General features: G+C 39.9%; 1 long non-coding RNA gene across 1 annotated transcript; it reads left to right on the top strand.

The window, feature by feature from the left end:
* The first annotated feature begins 473 nt into the window (after positions 1-473).
* Positions 474-4,417, top strand: LOC115192993 (uncharacterized). The gene is made up of 2 exons (XR_003878054.1): positions 474-1,129; positions 1,196-4,417. It is a non-coding gene; the product is annotated as an uncharacterized LOC115192993 (long non-coding RNA).
* Positions 4,418-9,009: the final 4,592 nt, after the last annotated feature.

Here is a 9,009-nt window from a genome sequence, read left to right as displayed (position 1 = left end):
AAAATCCAGGTCATGTGACATGATCAACCAAAACACAGGGCCCTACTGTGAGTATTAATGTTACAGGACTGTGTAGTATTAATGTTACAGGACTGTGTAGTATTAATGTTACAGGACTGTGAGTATTAATGTTACAGGACTGTGTAGTATTAATGTTACAGGACTGTGTAGTATTAATGTTACAGGACTGTGTAGTATTAATGTTACAGGTCTGTGTAGTATTAATGTTACAGGACTGTGTTGTATTAATGTTACAGGACTGTGTAGTATCAATGTTACAGGACTGTGTAGTATTAATGTTACAGGACTGTGTAGTATTAATGTTACAGGTCTGTGTAGTATTAATGTTACAGGACTGTGTAGTATTAATGTTACAGGACTGTGTAGTATCAATGTTACAGGACTGTGAGTATTAATGTTACAGGACTGTGTAGTATTAATGTTACAGGGCTGTGTAGTATTAATGTTACAGGACTGTGTAGTATTAATGTTACAGGGCTGTGTAGTATTAATGTTACAGGACTGTGTAGTATTAATGTTACAGGACTGTGTAGTATTAATGTTACAGGTCTGTGTAGTATTAATGTTACAGGTCTGTGTAGTATTAATGTTACAGGTCTGTGTAGTATTAATGTTACAGGACTGTGAGTATTAATGTTACAGGTCTGTGTAGTATTAATGTTACAGGTCTGTGTAGTATTAATGTTACAGGACTGTGTAGTATTAATGTTACAGGACTGTGTAGTATTAATGTTACAGGTCTGTGTAGTATTAATGTTACAGGACTGTGTAGTATTAATGTTACAGGTCTGTGTAGTATTAATGTTACAGGTCTGTGTAGTATTAATGTTACAGGTCTGTGTAGTATTAATGTTACAGGACTGTGAGTATTAATGTTACAGGTCTGTGTAGTATTAATGTCACAGGTCTGTGTAGTATTAATGTTACAGGACTGTGAGTATTAATGTTACAGGTCTGTGTAGTATTAATGTTACAGGTCTGTGTAGTATTAATGTTACAGGTCTGTGTAGTATTAATGTTACAGGACTGTGTAGTGTTACAGGACTGTGTAGTATTAATGTTACAGGACTGTGTAGTGTTACAGGTCTGTGTAGTATTAATGTTACAGGTCTGTGTAGTATTAATGTTACAGGACTGTGTAGTGTTACAGGTCTGTGTAGTATTAATGTTACAGGTCTGTGTGGTGACTCTCCTAGCTATAGCTGGCAGCAGGGAGCTCATACACCTTCCCTTTGAGGAACTGAATCTTCTTACTCTAACGCTCCTTTGAATATACTCTCTGCTTGGAAGAAGGCAGTGACCTCTCATTGGCTCAGGTCACACTGCAGGTGGATCTAGGTAGCTGAATAACTGGCAGGCTAGCAGGTAGCTGAATAACTGGCAGGCTAGCAGGTGGATCTAGGTAGCTGAATAAATGGCAGGCTAGCAGGTAGATCTAGGTAGCTGAATAACTGGCAGGCTAGCAGGTGGATCTAGGTAGCTGAATAACTGGCAGGCTAGCAGGTGGATCTAGGTAGCTGAATAACTGGCAGGCTAGCAGGTAGCTGAATAACTGGCAGGCTAGCAGGTGGATCTAGGTAGCTGAATAACTGGCAGGCTAGCAGGTGGATCTAGGTAGCTGAATAACTGGCAGGCTAGCAGGTGGAACTAGGTAGCTGAATAACTGGCAGGCTAGCAGGTGGAACTAGTTGCTGAATAACTGGCAGGCTAGCAGGTGGATCTAGGTAGCTGAATAACAGGCGGGCTAGCAGGTAGCTGAATAACTGGCAAGCTAGCAGGTGGATCTAGGTAGCTGAATAACTGCCAGACTAGCAGGTGGAACTAGGTAGCTGAATAACTGGCAGGCTAGCAGGTAGCTGAATAACTGGCAGGCTAGCAGGTAGCTGAATAACTGGCAGGCTAGCAGGTGGATCTAGGTAGCTGAATAACTGGCAGGCTAGCAGGTGGAAGTAGGTAGCTGAATAACTGGCAGGCTAGCAGGTGAATCTAGGTAGCTGAATAACTGGCAGGCTAGCAGGTGGATCTAGGTAGCTGAATAACTGCCAGGCTAGCAGGTGGATCTAGGTAGATGAATAACTGGCAGGCTAGCAGGTGGATCTAGGTAGCTGAATAACTGCCAGGCTAGCAGGTGGATCTAGGTAGCTGAATAACTGGCAGGCTAGCAGGTGGATCTAGGTAGCTGAATAACTGGCAGGCTAGCAGGTGGATCTAGGTAGCTGAATAACTGGCAGGCTAGCAGGTGGATCTAGGTAGATGAATAACTGGCAGGCTAGCAGGTGGATCTAGGTAGCTGAATAACTGGCAGGTACATTCATTATATAGATTATATCAGCACCCACCAGACTATAGTCACAAGTACATTCATTATATAGATTATATCAGCACCCACCAGGCTATAGTCACAAGTACATTCATTATATAGATTATATCAGCACCCACCAGGCTATAGTCACAAGTACATTCATTATATAGCTTATATCAGCACCCACCAGGCTATAGTCACAAGTACATTCATTATATAGATTATATCAGCACCCACCAGGCTATAGTCACAAGTACATTCATTATATAGATTATATCAGCACCCACCAGACTATAGTCACAAGTACATTCATTATATCAGCACCTACCAGGCTATAGTCACAAGTACATTCATTATATAGATTATATCAGCACCCACCAGGCTATAGTCACAAGTACATTCATTATATAGATTATATCATCACCCACCAGGCTATAGTCACAAGTACATTCATTATATCATCACCCACCAGGCTATAGTCACAAGTACATTCATTATATAGATTATATCATCACCCACCAGGCTATAATCACAAGTACATTCATTATATAGATTATATCAGCACCCACCAGACTATAGTCACAAGTACATTCATTATATAGATTATATCAGCACCCACCAGGCTATAGTCACAAGTACATTCATTATATAGATTATATCAGCACCCACCAGACTATAGTCACAAGTACATTCATTATATAGATTATATCAGCACCCACCAGGCTATAGTCACAAGTACATTCATTATATAGATTATATCAGCACCCACCAGGCTATAGTCACAAGTACATTCATTATATAGATTATATCATCACCCACCAGGCTATAGTCACAAGTACATTCATTATATAGATTATATCATCACCCACCAGACTATAGTCACAAGTAGCAGGATAATGAGTGTGATGACTTTCCTCCTGGTAACTTATCCTGCGTTCATAAGCAAGTGGGAATGTGGTCACTACCAGTTGTGTAGTTGTAAATACAAGTTTGGTGCATTCACGTTTTGAACTGGGAAATATCATGAGCCATGGACATCATTAGCTCTTTCCTTCCCATAATAAGTCCAGACATGATTTCTAAATCAAAAGGAAGATGAACAGAATACATTTTGGATCAACCATTAGTATTTTCTTCTTACCGTAAACGACAGCATGCTTATCGACGTCAGAGAGGTGCTAGTGGAATACTGGCAGGACGAGGACGATAACAGGAGTTTCCAACGAGCAATTACCAGTTAGGAGGGGCGTTCAAGTGGGTTTTTCCTAGTCGTATACTGGTATTTACAAGATGTTGTGAATGCAGCAGAACTTTCCCTATTGAGAACAGTCATGACTGTCCTGTGAGGATCCCAATAGGTCAGATCAGCTTGACAACAGATGGCAGTAACCAGACCTCTCTCACCCACAGAAGAGGAGAGGAGGGAAATGGGTCAGGTTGACAGCTCACGCTTGTTGTAAATGAAAAGAGAAGACTCTCTCTTCCCCTCCGGTAGTACTGAATCATGAGTAAGGCTGGGGTTTTTGCAGATGCATGAGGTTACGACTGATGATGTGATACGAGGTAATGATTTAATACGATGACTGTTCTAACGGATGTAATAGGTAAAGACCTTTAGAGTTGAATTCGGGAGATGGTATTCTCTTTAAACAACCACTCTCGTGGTGCCCCAAATCCTAATGAGTTAATTGTTACCCGATTTTTTTTATTTATTTAAATCAATCATGTAACAATTAAACATAGTTGATTAAATAATGAACAGTCATCAGGTTAATGAAAGTAAAGTCACGACAGAACCAGGAAGTGAAACCATCATGGGTCATTTCCTCTTTATTAGGAAAGAAACACTTAGCAGAAGGACACCTGACCACAGTAGTGCTCTATGAATAGGGTTCCATTTGGGACGCAGCCTATGAAAACACAGCACAGTGCCCTTATCTGTTCCCTCCACTAACCTGTACAGACTATGAAACACAGTACAGTACTACTCTCTGTTCCCTCCACTAACCTGTTGTCATGACCTGCCCTGGGGGGAAAACATATGTTAACATTGCCAAAGCAAGTGAAGTAGATAATATACAAAAGTGAAATTAACAGTAAACATTACACTCACAAAAGTTCCAAAAGAATAAAAACATTACAAATGTCATTATGTATATATACAGTGTTGTAACGATGCGCAAATGGATAAAAGTACAAAAGGGAAAATAAATAAACATAAATATGGGTTGTATTTACAATGGTGTTTGTTCTTCACTGGTTGCCCTTTTCTTGTGGCAACAGGTCACAAATATTGCTGCTGTGATGGCACACTGTGGTATTTCACCCAGTAGATATGGGAGTTTATCAAAATCGGATTTGTTTTCTAATTCTTTGTGTATCTGTATAATCTGAGGGAAATATGTGTCTCTAATACGGGCATACATTTGGCAGGAGGTTAGGAAGTGCAGCTCAGTTTCCAACTAATTTTGTGGGCAGTGTTGCACATAGCCTGTCTTCTCTTGAGAACCAGGTCTGCCGACGGCAAGGCTCTGCTCACTGTGTCTGAATATAGTCAAAGCTTTCCTTAAGTTTTGGTCAGTCACAGTGGTCACATATTCTGCCACAGAATACGCTCTGTTTAGGGACAAATAGCATTCCAGTTTGCTCTGTTTTAAAAAATATATAATTACTTGACACATTAGAAATATATTTTTGTTTTCTCATGATTTGGTTGGGTCTAATTGTGTTGCTGTCCTGGGGCTCTGTGGGGTCTGTTTGTGAACAGAGCTCTCTCTCTCTCCACAGTTATATGACTTCACGACAGGTCATAAATACCTGGTAGAAACTGCCATGCAGTATTGAGAGAGTCAACGAGAACAAAGACTTTTTGTTTAAAACTCCTAATCCCCAAAATGTGAGAACTAAACAATATTTCTACTTTTGAGAATATGGGAATGGTCCGTGGACAATTAAGGACAGTTGTGATGAGTGTGTTTCATTTGGTGATCTCATATGAAGATTATTGTGATTTTGCCATTGTAATTGTTTGTTAGATACATTTTAGACTACAAATGCTATGATCGTATGCTATCCATTTGTTTGTCTTTTTGTATGTTCTTTGTATGCCATTTTTTTTATATTTGAGTTAACCAATGATATTAGGCCACACTTGGCCATGATTACAAACACCTGTGTGTCTCTTGACACTATATAAATGACTCATCTCGCAATGTTTGTGATGATACCCTGATGAAGACAGTTTTGCTGTCGAAACGTTGGTTATTAAATGTTTGCATCTGAGCTCTTAGAGTGTGCGGCTTTCCCTTATTTCCTAGTTTTCTATTCCGCTAGCCAGCACCTCGCCTTTATAGGCGTTTCTTTTTTCTAGATTGATCTCATATGAAGAACAGGAAACTTTTAAAGTGTACATTTTCCCCAGCTGTCAGGTTGACATCTAAATATTGTGAAACGTATGTGATTGAACATGAAACCGTTTGTGAAAAGAAGAAGTTATGTGATGTTAACCTTCTAAATGAGAAAATATGGGCTGTCATATAAAGATGAACTAGTCAGTGGCCACACCCCTGTGAGCCCAGTCATCACATTAGGCATCTTGGACCACCTTTTCCTCTGAAATGTATAAAACCACAATTTTCATTTCATGCCAAAGAGACCCACGGTAAGCCAGACGTCTCGAATGGTTAAGAAGTCAGAGAACGCCGGGACAGAGTCCCCACGTTGGAATGGCTACAGCTCTATAGGCCACGGAGACCGTACAGCTGTAGTTTGGCTACACGGCTGGAAATGGTTAAACTCTGAGACTATCGATCACTACAGAATAAGAGCAAATCTTAGACGCATAATTACTAGTCTGCAGCTAGATGTAACGTAAGTCTAGAACGAGAATACCAACAACCGCCAAAGCATCTATTCTATGAGAACATTTCCAAAATGGTACTCTGAAGTATCCACCTAACCACCTACAACCACGAAAGACATTGTGACTTCTGGGAAAGTTAACCAGAGACTCTGATGAACTCCACAGGACGATTGAGGATTTCAACAGAGATGACAACAACATCCAGGCGTAAATATGTACAGTACATTGCAATTATTCTCGAATGAGCGACCATTCAGGTGCAAAGGATTAGCATTTCAATTAATATAATTATAGACTGTGTGTAGTGTAGTAGTACACTAGTACTTACTAGTACTAGTAGTACACACAAAACACACAACACACACACATGGCTAGACGCCATACACACACATACAGTTGAAGTCAGAAGTTTACATACACTTTAGCCAAATACATTTAAACTCAGTTTTTCACAATTCCTGACATTTAATCCTAGTAAAAAAATGTCCTGTCTTAGGTCAGTGAGGATCACCACTTTATTTTAAGAATGTGAAATGTCAGAATAATAGTAGAGAGAATGATTTATTTCAGCTTTCATTTCTTTCATCACATTCCCAGTGGGTCAGAAGTTTACATACACTCAATTAGTATTTGGTAGGATTGCCTTTAAATTGTTTTTACTTGAGTCAAAAGTTTTGGGTAGCCTTCCACAAGCTTCACACAATAAGTTGGGTGAATTTTGGCTCATTCCTCCTGACAGAGCTGGTGTAACTGAGTCAGGTTTGAAGGCCTCCTTGCTCGCACACGCTTTTTCAGCTCTGTCCACAAATTTTCCATAGGATTGAGGTCAGGGCTTTGTGATGGCGACTCCAATACCTTGACTTTGTTGTCCTTAAGCCATTTGGCCACAACTTTGAAAGTATGCTTGGGGTCATTGTCCATTTGGAAGACCCATTTGCGAACAAACTTTAACTTCCTGACTGATGTCTTGAGATTTTGCTTCAATATATCCACATAATTTTCCTCATGATGCCATCTATTTTGTGAAGTGCACCAGTCCCTCCTGCAGCAAAGCACCCCCACAACATGATGCTGCCACCCCCGTGCTTCACGGTTGGGATGGTGTTCTTCGGCTTGCAAGCCTCCCCCTTTTTCCTCCAAACATAACGATGGTTATTATGGCCAAACAGTTCTGTTTGTTTCATCAGACCAGAGGACATTTCTCCAAAAAGTACAATCTTTATCCCCATGTGCAGTTGCAAACCGTAGTCTGGCTTTTTTATGGTGGTTTTGGAGCAGTGGCTTCTTCCTTGCTGAGCAGCCTTTCAGGTTATGTCGATATAGGACTCGTTTTACTGTGGATATAGATACTTTTGTACCTGTTTCCTCCAGCATCTTCACAAGGTCCTTTGCTGTTGTTCTAGGATTGATTTGCACTTTTCGCACCAAAGTACGTTCATCTCTAGGAGACAGAACGCATCTCCTTCCTGAGCGGTATGATGGCTGCGTGATCCCATGGTGTTTATACTTGCGTACTATTGTTTGTACAGATGAACGTGGTACCTTCAGGCGTTTGGAAATTGCTCCCATGGATGGACCAGACTTGTGGAGGTCTACACTTTTTTTTCTGAGGTTGTGGCTGATTTCTTTGGATTTTCCCATGATGTCAAGCAAAGAGGCACTGAGTTGGAAGGTAGGCCTTGAAATATATCCACAGGTACACCTCCAATTGACTCAAATGATGTCAATTAGCCAATCAGAAGCTTCTAAAGCCATGACATAATTTTCTGGGATTTTCCAAGCTGTTTAAAGGCACAGTCAACTTAGTGTATGTAAACTTCTGACCCACTGGAATTGTGATACAGTGAATTTTAAGTGAAATAATCTGTCTGTAAACAATTGTTGGAAAAATTACTTGTGTCATGTACAAAGTAGATGTCCTAACCGACTTGCCAAAACTTTTTGTTAACAAACTATAATTTGTGGAGTGGTTGAAAAACAAGTTTTAATGACTCCAACATGTGTATGTAAACTTCTGACTTCAACTGTACATTGCAATTATTCTCGAAGCATTTCAAAGAATATAATTATAGACTGTGTGTAGTGAATCCATTTCGTCTTTCCCGTTCGCTCAGTCCCCACCCTTTCCTTTGTCTACCATGCCGTCATATTGGCTTAGGGACTTTTCTGTCACTGTTAGTAACCAATATCTACTGTTTGTATGTGATGCATTTCTGTGATTATTTAGTTAGTTAGGAAATAAATAGTTAAGCCAATTTGTATATTGCTGATTCATAATGGTTACCTGCACGAACCCTAGTTTCCAAGAATTTTACAACGAGAACTGATGAGGCAATTAATAATTCATTACTTGAAGACTAATTGATCAGATATTTAAAAAAAATTATAACTTTGTAATCTCAACATTTTCCGTGGTGCCCCGACTTCCTAGTTAAGTAATTTTTACATGATTTGTTTAATCACGTAATAATTTAACCTACATAACTGATTTGATATAAGTCTTCACATTTAATGATAGTCTGTACAGTGTCATGTCTGGACTATGAAACAGTACAATACTCTGTTCCCTCCACTAACCTAGGCAAGTCTCTAAGAGCTTTGCACACCTGAATTGTACAATATTTGCCCGTTATAATTATTCAAGCTCTGTCATGTTGGTCAAAAAGCACCTAAAGACTCTCAGACCAGGAGAAACAAGATTCTCTGGTCTGATGAAATCAAGATTGAACTCTTTGGCCTGAATGCCAAGCATCACGTCTGGAGGAAACCTGGCACCATCCCTACGGTGAAGCATGGTGGTGGCAGCATCATGCTGTGGGGATGT

The sequence above is a fragment of the Salmo trutta genome, chromosome 4 (assembly GCF_901001165.1).
Source record: "Salmo trutta chromosome 4, fSalTru1.1, whole genome shotgun sequence".
In the NCBI taxonomy this organism is placed as follows: domain Eukaryota; kingdom Metazoa; phylum Chordata; class Actinopteri; order Salmoniformes; family Salmonidae; genus Salmo; species Salmo trutta.
Note: the sequence above shows the minus strand (reverse complement) of the source record. Positions and strands in the feature narration are given on the sequence as shown.